The following is a 15,413-nucleotide window of genomic DNA, read 5'->3' on the forward strand; positions in this document are numbered from 1 at the left end:
CGACTTCCATCCCACTAAAGTAAAACAAAATGGTTTCCAGGGAGAGATAAACTTCTTCCCGAGGCTATATATTGACTATCTGATTCAATTCATTTCTCCTCTAGGTTGAATGTAAAGGGTATATGTATTTGCATATTACAGTACATTTTCTCCTTTCTTCTTCTTTTTCTTTTTCCTTTTTTTTGGTTTTTATTTCTTATTTTTTTTATTATTATTTTAAGCTTTCATTCTAATGCTTACAGCTCCACTTTCAGAAGAATTTTATACTTTTTTTTTTTGCCAAAGTGAAGGAGATCTTAAAAGAGAAAAGGTTTTTTGAAAGAAAAATTCTAAAAAATAGTCCAGTCAATAAAAATTATTTCTGTGTTTATTCTGAAAATCTTTTCTCTTTTATCTTAATCATATCCAGCATAGTGTACAGTTTTTCTCCTACTGGTTTGTAAAGCAGGCTTATGATTAATTTATAAGCAATACTAATTAGTAGAGACAAGTGAGCACTGAAAACCCCTTACAATGATGAAGCTCCCTTTTAAAAACCTCCAAGTTCTTCAGGTTTGTTAGGAATTTTCTGCTCTAGTACAGGTTACTTAAAAGTCACAGCTCATTTGAAAAATGAGGGTAAAAATAAAATAGCAACAAATAACTGAAATAAAAGTGAAAGTTGACTAGTCCTCTGATTTCATTCTGACCTGAGAGCACTCCAGCTCTTTCTGAGGTATTGAAAAGAACCTGGTTAGAAAATGGTTAGGACCAGTTTCTGGTTCTGCCAACCTTATTTTCATCTGATTATTTTCATCTGCTAACTGTAGCCCGTGTCTGCACTGCACCTATCCTGAATACCAAACTGATTTTCACAATAAGGACCTGGAGACCTGGAGCCCAACTGTGAATGTGTTATGGACCTATAGACCAAATCTGAGCTATGTACATCTCTTTCCCTGGCTACATGGGGAATGCCATAACTACTGGCACCAACTATAGGTCACACCTATAAATGAGAGAATTAAAAGCTAATTAGAAGTGTTAAAGAGCTGCTTATCTTGAAATGTAAACATCCAAATACTTATGCTAACAGCTAAGATGCCAATCACGTGTTATATGGCTTTCTCAGCAATACTGAAATGTTAGAAGTGTTGAAAGATGAGTTCAAGATATCACTGAAAAAAAAATAAATTAATGACTGCTATACATATGAACAATATGGAGAGGAAACAAATTGCAGCAACAGTGACTCGGGATCCTAAAATAATGAGAGTAGACGATGGTGTGTCAACCCATTCAAACTGCAGAGACTAAGACTCAAGGTATCCTATATTCTGAGGGTAGATGTTATACGAGCTTTAAATATTTGTGATTTTATTTAAAAATTTGATGCCTTTGGATGACATGTTGTAATGGAATTATTTTCCTTCATGATAACATTTTCTTTAATTTTTTTCATTTTCATGAACCAATGCTGATATTCTGAGCTTATCAACATGGTCTAGGAGGTGGGACTTGCAGAAAACACCCGTTAAAACTTATTTGCAGTTTTATAACACAACTTTTATGTGATTTGCCACTACTTCTCATTCATTATACATTACTAATGCTTCAGTGATTTTCAGTGTTCTCAGTCTCACCAGCAGAAATGTAATGCTTACGTATTATATACCTCCCATCCAGCCCCACAAAAATACCAGCGCTACAATTATTCTTTTCATATATCCAATTTTTTTGTCTGATTTGGAAACTACTGATGTATGCCAAAGACAGAGAACAGATAGAGAGGGTAGTGAATAGTAGGAAAGCAGAGTAACAGGAATCATACAAAGAAGGAATAGCATGTAGGAGATAAAGAGGCAAAAAATCAAACCAAATGAAAACAGTACTGACCTCAAACAGATAGTCAAGTGAGAGACAGAAAGGTAAGAATAGAACAATTATTTTTGCTTTCACATAAAAATGAGGTGAATGTTTAAATTTTCACGCAAACCATTGTGAGAATTTATTACAAGCCACCTAGTCAGGAGGAAGAAGTTGATGAGATCTTCTACAGACTGTTGAGATTATCTTCACAATCACAGGCATCTGTTCTCAAAAGGGACTTCAGTTATCCTAAAATTTGATGGAAAGGCAACACTCCCAGGCACGCACACACAGTTCAGGAGATTCATTCATGTGTGGAAGGTAACTTTCCAACAGGTGTACTGCTGGATCACTTTACTACAAACAAGAAGGACTGACTAGGAATGTGAAAGCTGGGGCAGTCTTGGATGAAGCAACGTGATAGTGGATTTCAGGATCTCATGTGGAAGAAATGAGGCAAGAGGTGCTTGAGGACTGAAGGAAAGCAAATGTCACTCTAGTCTTCAAAAAATGTATGAAGTAGAATCCAGGAAACTACAGACCAGTCAGCCTCAGCCCAGTCTCTGGGAAGTTAACAGAACAATTTATTCTGAATTTCCAAGGAAGAGGAAGAAAAGAAGATTGTCAGCAGCAGTCAACTTGATGTAATGACCAGCTGGGTACATGAGGGGAGAGCCGTGGGTGATGTATAGCTTGATTTCAGCAAAGGTTTTGATGGTCTCTCACATAACATCCTTGTAGCTATTTTTAGGAAGTATGAGACAGATAAATGGACAATGAGGTTCCTGTTACCCAGTGGCCGATCTTGTACAATATCTTCATCAATGACATAGATAAAGGGAAAGAATGCACCTCCAGCATGTTTACTGATAATACGAAGCCTGGTCTAGTATCGAGTGGCCTTGCATGTGGCAGGGGAGTTGGAGATTCATGAGGTACCTTCCAACCCTGGCCATTCTGTGATTCTCCGGAGGGAGCAGCTGATATATCAAATGGCTGTGCCACCCTCAATCAAGAAATGAGCAGGTTAGAAAGTTGGGCAGGGAGGAACCTTATGGAGTTAAACAAGGGCAAGTGTAGAGTCTTACAACTGGAGATGAATAACTATCAGTACAGGCTAGGGGCTCTCTTGCCAGAAAGGAGCTCTGCAGAAAAGGACCTAGGGGTGGACAACACGTTGGCCATGAGCCAGCAGCGTGCCCTTGTGACCAAGGAGGCAGATGTTATCCTGGGATGCATTAAAAAGAGTGTGTCCAGCAGGCTGAGGAAGCAATCCTCTCCCTCTACTTTGCCCCGGTGAGGCCACATCTAGGGTGCTGTGTCCAGCTGCGGGCTCCCCAGTAAAAGAAAGATAGGAAATTTCTAGAGAGAGTCCAGTGAAAGGCTCCAAAGATGATTAGGAGCCTGGAGTATCTCCTTTATGAGGAAAAGCTGAGAGACCTGGGACAGTTCAGCCTGAAGAAGAAAAGACTGAGGGAGGATCTTATTAACACTTACATGTATCTAAAGAGCAGGAGTCTAGCAAATGAGGCCAAGCTCTTTTCAGCAGTGCCCAGCAACACAAGAGGTACCAGACAGAAACTGGAACATAGGATGTTCCATACAAACATGAGAAATAAATCATTTACTTTGAGTGTGACAGAGCACAGAAGCAGGCTGCCCAGAAACATTGTGGAGTCTCTTTCTCTGGAGATATTTAAAACCCACCTTGAATCTTTCCCGTGTAACCTGCCCTTGGAACCTATTTTGGCAGGAAGGTTGAACTAGGTGATCTCCAGCGGTCCCTTCCAACCCCTGTGATTCTGTGATTATTTCCTTGATACGCAGATGGCAAATTATTCATGAAAATTGGCATTTTCTATCTATCTGGTTTACTAAACTAACTACTCAACTTTTTATCTATAAAAATTTTTAGTTTTTATTCAATTAATTAAAGAATTAATTAGGTTCTCATCACACTATTTCTAAGAATGTTCGTAAGTCTAGCAAGTTGTACAGCCACCACACACTCACAGTCCTTACACTAAATCACTACTTTACCCTTTACAATGTTAAAATGAAATCACAGACCTCAAATTCTAATTTATAACAATTAGGGGAAAATATATTTCCTTCCTACATAGACACTATGCTTTAGAGAAGAAAAGATGAGACAATTTGAGAAATGTGGGAAGCAGTTTGTAGCATGCCTCCTTGAGAATGTCAGCAAATAATCCTAAACTGAACATCTCTGGATTTGCTGTGGTTGCTGTAAAGACTGCTGATTGCATGAATTTGCCTAGCTGTCTGTGCCACTTTAGCAGCAAAACTTCCTACAGTTCAATTATACACAATAGCCTTCCATAATATCATTGAGAAATAAATTACCAGTGTTCTTGCAAACAGCTGCTTTTTCTGCAAGCCAGTGGAAAGGCCCTTTAATGAACATTTATGAGACCATCAGCTGGAGCAATCCTTCTCCCCCAAGCAGTGGAGCTGCTGGAGCAGGCGCCCCAAGAGGCGTTCTACCTGAATGCACTTTGCCAGATTGATGAGCCTCCTTCCGACAGCTGACTTTTTGTGCAGAGAATTTGTTTGGCATGCGCAAGCTGCTTACATCAATATATTATTAAAAGAGGAGGAGGGAAGGAGCTACACAAACTTGTAGCTGTATTTACAGAATTTCTAGCTGTGCTTGTGTATAAATACATGCATCTTTTAATCTTTTTTTTTTTTTTTTTTTTTTTTTTTAATATAAAACATGTGGTGTCATCTCTTCACTTCCCAAATACATACCTCCCTGCCTATTTGTCCTCCCTGGCTGCCCCTCCGCTCACATTCTAAGATAGCCTTTTTTCCCCCTAAATTCTCAATGGTCCTTAGTACAAACATGCATAGAAAGGTTACTCAGCGGGTTTGCATAGTAAACACAAATGGATATTGTTCTTGACATCTTGTGAACTTGTTTCTCTCCCTTGTATCTTGAGAGAACACAGGACCTTCTGGGCCTGTATGAGCCTTACTGCATTTTTAATGATCATCCCTGAAATGCAGGGGAGCAAGATGTTGTCACCTCGGCATATTTTATCCCTGATCAAACATTAGTTGGCAGCTGTTCTAAACTTGTATCACTGTCGCATCTATGCCTGCTGCTGGCTTGGTGGCAAGAATGCAAAATCTCACTGAGCTTCTTTTTCACATCTCTTACCTGCTCTTATCTCTACCTTGGAGTCCTGCTTTCCTCTTTTGCAACGTGAAATCTTTTCCAGCAAACTTCAGTACACAGTGAAAAGAGTTAGCACTGAGTTAGTTTGCCCTATAGAGTGCTCTTAACCAAAATCAAGATAAAATATGTCAAGTCCTTAAAACATTTTAAGCTATAAAGGTAACTTCATACACAAGGATAACAGCAGATGTTAAGGCACATTCTCTGTGTTTCATATGGAAATGTTCTTCCATATGAAAAAAAAAAAATATATATATATATATATTTTTATATATATATATATATATATATATATAAATATATATATATATTTTTTTCTGGATCCCAAACAAGCAAATCTGTTCTCCTGTGAGAGAGCTCGTTTCATCATCATCTTTGTAAATGCATGAACAACTTCTGAGTATTACATCTACAGTATCTACAAGTTAGTAGATTGATAATTACAATTTATTAATTTCTGCTTTAACAAATTAAGTGCAACTATTTTTGTAAGTGCCTACTGGACAAAAGGACAGGTTTTTATGCAAGAACATTCAAAACAAAATAAGATGGCACCATTAAGACCTTGACATCTTCTTTCTAACACTTTAAAGATGTTGTAGAAAAAGCGTTCAGAAAACCAATGAAATGTTAAGCAAGTTTAGAAATCCAAGGAGGATATGCTGAGATTGTGAAATGATTTGGTCAAAACTTAGATCATCTTGAGTACTATGTTCTTTTCTCCTTAGTGCACTGGGGGAGGGCAGTGAGAAGACTTTGCAGTACTTGAAAAGGTAAAGAAGGGCAACAAGGCTAATCCAGGATTAAAGAAAATGAGCTCTGAGGACAGTCAGAGATATCTTTAAACCGTATGGCCCAGAGGGAAGATATGTAAAATGGGAATCCCTTGAATGAGTACACACTGACAACTGAAGTCATTTTTTTTTTTTCTGGATTTGTACACATGCAAGATATATACAAATGCAAATAGGAAAAATGTACTTAAGAGGATCACAGAAATGTAGTGTGCTTGGGATCACAAATATTTCACTGTAAAATAAAGTGAAGTACAGAGCTCAAAATAGGTCTTTGTTAAAGAAAGCCAGAGCAGAGTCAAAAATTTTTGACAACCCACTAACTTCCTCCACAGCTCTCTTCTCACATACTGTGAAATCATCACAATTTATTTGAAAAGGTGGTTTTAGATTTTTTTGTTGTGAGGCACTGTTGAGTTAAAAATTACCTTCTAAAAAGAATTCTTCCATAATTCAATTTCAAGTAATGCTTAACTTAGCTGAATTAGGAAGTGCATTATGAAAATATTTTTCCTCCACTATATTTTCATTTTCTAATAAGCATTTTCTGTTTGTCCGTACTGTTTCATTTATTCTCTCTATTCTGACAAGAATGAGGAGATCTTGCATGAATCTTTGTTTTTCCCTAGCTCTCAAAGTAGACATTGCCAGAGAAATGTCACAGAAAATTCTGAATTTGCAGGCATGAAAGTCCTTTTCAGGGAAAGGGAATAGCATCAGAGGAGACTATGAGCAGACTTCTCTCACATACTATGTGATTACTTGCAGTGGAGTAGCAATGAGAAAAATAGGCCTTCTCTACATAGTGCTTGGGAATAAAGAGGGCCTAAGATGAGATAGTAGGCTATTTTGTCACAGAATTTCTGTATAAAGTGAAGTCGTGTGAATCTGAACAGTTAACAGATGGATTAGAGACCCAATTATTTGTGGTACTGTTTATGAACTCCAGCACAGTTAGTATAAAAGAGGCAGCCTGTGCCCTAGCAGATCTGCCAAGAGCCCAGCAGAATGGGCCTGGGGTGTTTATTTGAGCCCTGTGACACAAACAGTATAGTTCTTTTGCACTAGTAGTAATGATGGTGATAATTAAATGAGCTTTTGAAAAGCCCTTCAAAAGAGTGTGTTTCCCTTTGACTGAGACAGGCTACAGTGCAAGCATGTCACAAAGACAGTTTGAATTGGATGACGTTACAGCCCAATTCAGTCAAGTCTCATGCCCGCTCATCCATTTGACTCCTCAGAAGCCTGAGTGGCAGTCTGAGGGGGATCTACAGACTAAATTCCCAGGATCTTCAGCTCCTGTTCTATTTGGCAAACTGTTTCATGTCACGATCCTCAAAGATGTTCAGGGATGCCATGAAGATTGTACTGTGGCTCTTTCACCGTTCATAGTTACTAATATCTTTCCGAATCACAAAATCACAATTGCAAATTGTTCCAGAGTTCAAAAGATTGCTCTGTTTAAAAGCAGTGATGAAATTCCATTAAAATTCTAGAACAAGTTTTACGTAAAACACTAGGAAAAAAAATTGGAAGAAAAAACTTTGCTTCAAAACTTCAGTGTTTTGACATAATTGGAGGGTTGAAGACTATTAATTAATGCATATTTAAATGAGGATGGAAATTCAAATTGAAATAGAAATGTTGAGGATAAACAAAACTAAAACCTTTTAGTTATTTTTGGTCAAAATGTAAGTGATTTAATGAATATTATGAGGTATTTTGACAAGTAATTGTTACATGTGGTCATAGCACTGCACACATCCTCAGCTAGCTAACATCCCATGAATGGACTAACCACATTTTCATTTGAGTAGGCAAAGATGTTTGAAAATTTTCCTACAAGGCTTTGGTAGCATTGAAGGTCAGACAAGCTCTGTACATGATGGCTTGCAAGAGCAGGGATGAGGTTCAGCACCTGAGAACTACGTTCTTCTGTAATTTTGTCACCTCTTTTGCAAGGAAGATAAAGGTAGACTGAAAACAAAACAGACATAGGTTTTTGTAAACATTTCTAGTGAACAATCACTTGATTAACAAAGTGATTACTTCCTATTTCTTCATATCTTCAAATCAAAGCTGACTATTTTTCAGGAAATTATGATCTCACTATGGAACACCTCTGTCAGGTGTTCTGCCCTATAATATGAGACAATCATACTAGAAAAATAGTACCTGTGACTTCAAACTCATGTTGTTTGTAAAGAATAAAGAGAAGATAATTAAGGGGGTTTGGGATGTTAGAAAGTTATGTTTTAAATATTACAGAGAAGTCCAATCCCATTAGTTACTTCAGGAAAATAAATTTGGTATTCACATTGTGTGAAAAAAGCTTGCCTCGTGCCTGGTTTACAGCTGAGGAGGCTAAGCAGGAGTCAGGGGAGACTATCTCTTTACAATGACATGATGGTGACTGATAATTTGATGGCTACTCCCAGGTCTAGGAATGATGGCAGCTGATCCAGATACATCATAGAATGTGCAATACATAACACAAAATATCAAGATAAAATCTTTCTCCAGTGGACAAAATTCTCAGGCTATCACTAACCTGGTGTCAGGTTAAAGTTTGCGTCAAACATGAAACATTGTTCAACATAGCACGTTGCAACTGATCAGAGGAAAGCATTTATTTCAGCCTTTCCTTTCTTCTTTTTCACAAATGATTCCATAGTAGAAAAGCACTGAAAATTTTCTCCAACCTGACTTCTTCAAATTTTAGACTACACCAAAATTTTTCCAGTTTATTGTCTTAATCAAATAGGCTGCTTATATACGCCCACTCCTGGTTGGCTTTTGGATCAAAACTCTTTCTTTTCTCTAAACCAGCACAGCTTCAACAGAGGGATAGGACATCTGCCCATTGCACCTAACTCTTCTCTCCTTCTCCTCAGGAGCTGAAACCTTTAACAGTAACAGCTGTTCAAAATGGAGTGGAAATTTGCTTTTTTGCTACATGAGATCTTAGTCATCAGTCTCTCGTTAGCTTCTCCTCAAGCTATGGTTTACAAGTCTGTTACTGTCAAATCCTGTAAACAGTCTAGCCCCTTCAACATGATTGTGTACAGTTCTTTGAGGTGCTAGGCAGTAAGAACACAAATAGAAGATCAGATAATGAAAAATAGAGCCTTTAGAAGAGTCTTAGCTGAAACTTTTATCCAGGAAGTAAGAGATAGAGACTGGAATCACAGTATCATCCCTTATCCTTAACAGGACAGTAATTTTATTTCAGATAAGCCCCTCTTTGCAAATTGTGCCTTGTGATACATTGTCTTTCTGTGCCTTCTCAATTCCTCCGTTTTACCTAAATATTCAGTGGAAGAGAGGAAGACTGGAAACAAGTCTAGATAGCACAGAGTACAACACTTGTCCTGGTTTTGCTGAAGTTTTATGGCGTTTCAGTTGCTGCTGAGCATGGGTCACTCTTCTTCCACCTTACTAGCATCACTGAACTCACTTTTTTACACCTATCCTCTATCCATACTTTCTACAGAAGCACAATACATCTGCTTGTGAACAATACACCAGCCGGACACACCAGAATTAAACACTGTACTTCTCCCATCTACCTGGCACCTACCTTACACTGCAGTTGAAATGGTCTCTAATAATGAGGTCCTTGTTAATGAGGGATATGCCTTATCTTTTGTTAATTTATATCAGCATTATATGTTTATAAAAAATGCAAGCACACTTCCCTTTGGGTTTTCTACCAGAACCTTTTAGTCTTTCCTCAATTTACAGGATTAATTAATGTTAATGGGATTAATTTGCTCCATTTATCATTGTTCTTCCTTCATTGTGTTGGTCTTAATCTATAGGTGGAGAGTGTACTTAAGGCAGAAATGATCATTTATGGTAACCTAAATCAGAATAATCTGTTTGACAAGATATACAGGAGAACTCGGAAGAATTTTCTGTCCTTTTCTTAAAAGCTATAAGAATATTAATTCCTATTCTTATTTTCTCTCTCTCTTTTTTTTTTTTTTCTTTTTGGTAAGGGTTGGGGAGGAAAGGATCTTATGCATAATTTAATTGCTTTGTCTTTCTCCCTCAGGTCAGTATATTATATTATATTGAAAAGTAATTATGCAGTGAAAGTAAAATGTCAAACTGCAGATGTCTGGTAACAAGTAGTACAGATGTGAACGATTCTATTATGTGCCATCTCGCAGACATCTTTATACCTTTCTTCTGAAGCTTCACCCTATGCGCATATATGTTTGAGTATTTACGAGCTCTGGATGAGATTTGCTTTTTTTCCCCCCTTCACAGCATCTAGATCCCAAGCTGGGTTGCCTTGTTGGCAATGATTGATTACCCAATATCTAATTAAACCTGATCCAATCACTTATTATGCAGAGTGGAACAAACAAACTGAAGTCGACTGTCAGGCCCGTGATTGATGATACTGCCAATCCAGCTTTTGTTGCGTCTAATGTCCTGACGCTTGTTACAACCAGCCAAAGCTGCGCTGGACAAAGCGTTCTGTCACTCTTCACACAAATTCACTCCCCTCCCCATGATGCTCCCCTCTCTCCTCCCCCCCACCCTTTTTTTTTTTTTTTTTTTTTTTTTTTTTAAGAAAAAAAAATATTGAGAACAGCAGAGGTTCTGTTTGGGTTAGTGTGTACAATGAGATCAAAGTCCCCTAGAGATCCAGAGTCCTTGAGTGGCAAGGAGTGGAAGAAAAGGAGTATGCCTGTGTGGAGGGGGGGGCTGGCAGGAGGTGCACTTGGTATGGTAATGAACCTACCTTGGGGAGAGTGACAGATATGACATTAAAGCAAACCTAGCAGGGTAATAATTTCTTTTCTATTGTCTGCCAGGGAGGATTCTCTTCGCAGCTCTCATTTATAAATTTTTTAGTTTTAATGTTTTAATTATTTAAAATGCAAATAGGTTCCCAAAGAAAGAAGCAGAAAATACAAATTCCCTAAATAAATTCAACTTCTGAAGTTGCATTCACACATTGCAAAACCTTTTACTTCTGACTAGTATTTAACTTAAGGTAAGTTTAGAGGGTGGTTTTTTGTTTTCTGTTTTTTTGTTGGTTTTTTTTTTGTAAGTCAATAAATAGTCAAAGTTACCTATAGTTTTTCAGATTTGTACTTTTGCTAGTTCAGCTTTAGGGGTTTTTGTTTGTTTATCCAATTGATTGATTTTGAGTATAAATGAAATAAAATATTAGATATAATTTCAAAGAATAAGTCAGAAAAGTGCAAACAGATCATTATGCTATATTTTATTTTCTGATGCGTTGCATCAGAATGTTGTATGTGTTGCAGATGCTCAGACTATACTTATATATATGAGAAATTCACAATGAGTGACAATTCACATCCCCTCACAAGTTTAAAATATCTATTTAATTTATCCATCTTGGTATAAATTATTCATACTGAACATGGGCAAGCCTTTACTTATGTGTGCACATGTGCTTGATTACCATGTGAAAACTGGAAGAATTAAGAAATACATTTTTCAAAACCTTATCCAATCAATCATATACTTTCGATTCTATCACCTACTTCGTAATCTTCTAACATTTCTTACTTCATGCAGTTTCAAAGACCTGACATTGAAAACAAAATAAAACTAAACAAAATCCAGGAAGCTTTTAAAAGGTTTTACACTGAAACTAGAACTTCCTTTCAACAGCCACCTTTTCTGCATTAAAAAGGCTGAAAGTATTAATGATGGAGCAGGCAATACACCCCTGAAGTTTTCTTATTTCCCCTCCAAGTCCAAACTCAAGAACTCTGCACATTTGGGCAAAAGCTGTGAAGGTGTCTAGGTCAATACATTTCAGTTCAATATTTTTTCATATCTAGAAAAGATGAGTACTGTATTTATGGTTATGTCTTAAATGTTTTGCCCCTTCACTGTGTCCCTTAGATTTAAATGGTATAACAACAAATGGATACATGAAATAAGCCTAACGTCTCTAATGAAAACCCTTAAATCATACGCAAACCAAAACTATGAATATAGAAATTAGATTATAAAATCAGTTTTATCACTTTCAGTCTATGATGGCCTGTCATCATACTAGTGGTATACAGCTGCTTTCCAAACATACCAAACTGGCAAAAAAATGATATGTTTTAGAGAAACATCAACATGAGTTCCTGTAAGTACCTATATTTTTGTGACAGGAAAATCTGTTAATATTTAAGCAACTTAATCTTAAAAAACGTAACATATACAAACATACATTTTAAAAGAAGCAAAACAGGAAGATAAAATACAGACCTTATAATTAGCAAAGGAAGGCAATAGTTGAAGTGAATTAAATTACGCAAAAAATCAAAATATGAAAAAATAGTTTAGAAGGTGCTGAACTACAGTGAAAACAAACATGTGAATGTCCAGTGCTGCATACTGATTACTACCCTTCATCTTAGTGCTTGCTACTGTCTTGCTGAGAGCCGTGCAAGCATTGATAGATTTGGAGGAAGGAGGAGAAGTATTTGTTAAATATACAATTTGTCCAGAAGAAAAAAACATCTAGTTTTCTTTCACGTACTCAGAAGTATTACTCAGATAAGCTGAGGGCCAGACTGATGGGAGAAATGTGCAGCTGTGTAAAGACAGTAGAATAATTTCTCCTAACATCTAGATAGTTGGATTAAAATTTCATCATGCACAAAGCTCCTGGTGAATACAGAAATGATGTTTAACTAATTCACTAGTACATATAGCCAGAAACTTTAATGAGGCTAGTTGAATTATCTTGGCAAAACCAAGAATCATAGAATCATAGAATTGCTCAGATTGGAAAAGACCTTAAAGATCATCAAATCCAACTGCAACCTAATTATACTACCCTAATTCTAACAACCCTCCTCTAAATCATGTCCTGAGCACCACATCCAAACGGTTTTTAAAAAACTGTCAAGCATGGAGACTTAATCTGTTGTAGACCTAGAGCTGACAAGTTCTGTAGAGAATGCTGAAACCTAGTTTATTTGGTTCCAATTTTTGGCTTGGCTCTAGCTACCCATCCCATCCTGTAGTAAGCTAATAACTACTGTAGCAGTTTACTGAAACTAAAATTACAATTGAGTAAGTGGGAATAGACTCGAGACCTAAATATTTTAGCTATACTTATGTAAGTGGAGTTAAGAAAATAAGGGAAAAATGAAAATAATCCAAGAAAACAAAATAGGCTTCTCATAGCATTAAAAATAAATGTTTTACACCAGGGCAATAGGAGGCTAACATTACCAAAGAAAGCTAAATTTAGCCTTCAAAAGGTTATCTTGGGCAAGCACTTACGGTGCATTTCTCTAAATTTTCACTTCAATTAATCTCTAGAAATTCAGTGTCTGATCCCAATGACAGTAGCCTCTGGCTTCTTTAGAGCGACTGCTGAGGAAAAATTATCTGACACATATCAAACAAGCAAGAAATGACACTGGACAACATTAATCAAAACTTTCTCATTTCCTGAAGAATTAAGCATTAAATAATTAATTCCAGCACTACAGGCAGCTGTAAAAGAGGCCTCGTGCCTCCCCGCTGGTAAGAATTTGTCCTTGTCTAAAAGACTAGATTGATATATTTATTATTTATCAGATTAATCATGGCCAAGAACATTATAGATTGGCAGCCAAGCCCAGCCAGTTATATTGTAGTGGCCTGTTATTGGAGCTTGGAAAGGACTTGGTAAAACAGCAATATTCAAAAAGGAAAAGTATAGAACAATTTGCCCTCAAGCATTATTAAAAGAAAAAGAAAAGAAAAATAAGAAAAAAGGAAAAATATCTCAAATGCTTTTTCTTTTACATGCTTTGATTCAGTACCTTAGTGGAGTCTGCTGGATCCTGGGGTCATTTTTATTTCTGTTTGCAAAAGACTGAAGGACGGCTTTAGGATGTGGGCCAGAATATCAACTATTCCACATGAAGCCACAGTCATTAGTTTTAAAACAGAGTTTCAGGGGAAGACAGATGTAAATCAATTTCACCAGCAAGTACAAGAAAAATAACTTTCAACTCTTCATTTTATTTGTGTATATACAAGTCCTGTAGCTGTGAGACTGATTCATTCTTTAGGATTTCTTTTATTTTTGCTAGTTGATATTTGTACCCAATAGCAGAATAACTAGGATGTTATGTCCTGGAGGACATAACAAGTTTCTTCACATTAATAATAGATGTTAGACAAAGATAAACTTCATATAATTTTAACACGTATTCTTTAATTTTTTGACCTTTGCATTTTTCTCCCTACTGTTTCTATATCTGTCACTTCAAATAGTAATATATGGATTTTATTTTTGCATCTTGAAAAGAGGATTTCTCACTTCTTTTTAATATATAAGCACACAGTGTTAAAAGAATCACAGAATTCACAATTTAAAAGTTTTTCCAAATTAACAGCATTTCCTCTACATCCTCTTCTTTGTTTCTAGTGTAGGAGAAAGAAAAGTGAGAGTTCTCACGCTTCACAAGTTTGTTTGTGTGTCTGTTTTCTTTGTTACTTTCATATCACCTATATGTTATCCAGAAACAACAGAATTGAAGTAGAGTTGTTATATGCTTGATGGGTGAGAAGTGATGAAATATTTCTTAAAGGCAGCTTTGTCTCTGCAAAGGCAGATAGTTTCCTTCTAGTCTACATGAGAAAATTTGAGGATGGCTGGACACAATGAGAATTTTATTTTGAAAAGATAAGTAAGAAAAATTGGAATGGCATCAAAATCTGACCCCCAAAAAAAGCAGAAAAAAAGAGTAAATCCCAGTCATGTTCCTTTGATAAGAGAGATGATTAAATGTTTGATAAACACGATGTTAAGATCATAAAAATGTCCATATTAGTTCACTTGGAAGACACATCCAGCTCAGCCATCTCCAACAAAATCAAACTGTGAATGCCTCAGTAAGATTAAAAGCTCAAAATAAAAGAAAAATCTCCTGGTATTCCTTCCCAATCCCCATCTCTGGGGAAACAGGAAGTCTCCAATGAAGCTATGGGCATCCAGTCTTAATATCTGGAGGTCAAAGGAGTCCTAAGCTGGAAAGAGGACTCCTGTATATATATCTTGGTGGATTTTCTACCGTGGACTTTATCTGCTTCCTGATTTCATGTGTGAATACCATCAATGGTGTACTGTGGCAATCCGTTCCACACTTAAATATGTATTACAAAAGAAATACCTTATCTTGTCTGCTTTAAATCATAACCTGCTCATTTGGTTGTGTGCCCTCCCAGTCTTCAAGGAACATTTTCCTCTTCACATTTTCCACTTCATTTTTCAGGTTGCCATCACTGAGTGTATTGACTTCATACTCTGCTCTCAGTACTGTTTCTTCCCTTCTCACCATTATACATTATGGTGGCTCTGGGCAGCCTGGTTTGGTGGCTAGCAACCCTGCTCCCGGCAGTGCAGTTGAAACTATATGATTTTTAAGATCTTTTTCAGTCCAGGCCATTCTATGATTCTATGATAATTTTGTGCTTTGGAGCACAACAGAGTCAGATGGCTCCTGCAACGGTTGTGTACATGCCCATCTTCCTGAGAAATTTTACTTAAATATTTTATTTCATTTAGCGAAGGA

The sequence above is a fragment of the Lagopus muta genome, chromosome 3 (genome assembly GCF_023343835.1).
Source record: "Lagopus muta isolate bLagMut1 chromosome 3, bLagMut1 primary, whole genome shotgun sequence".
NCBI lineage: Eukaryota > Metazoa > Chordata > Aves > Galliformes > Phasianidae > Lagopus > Lagopus muta.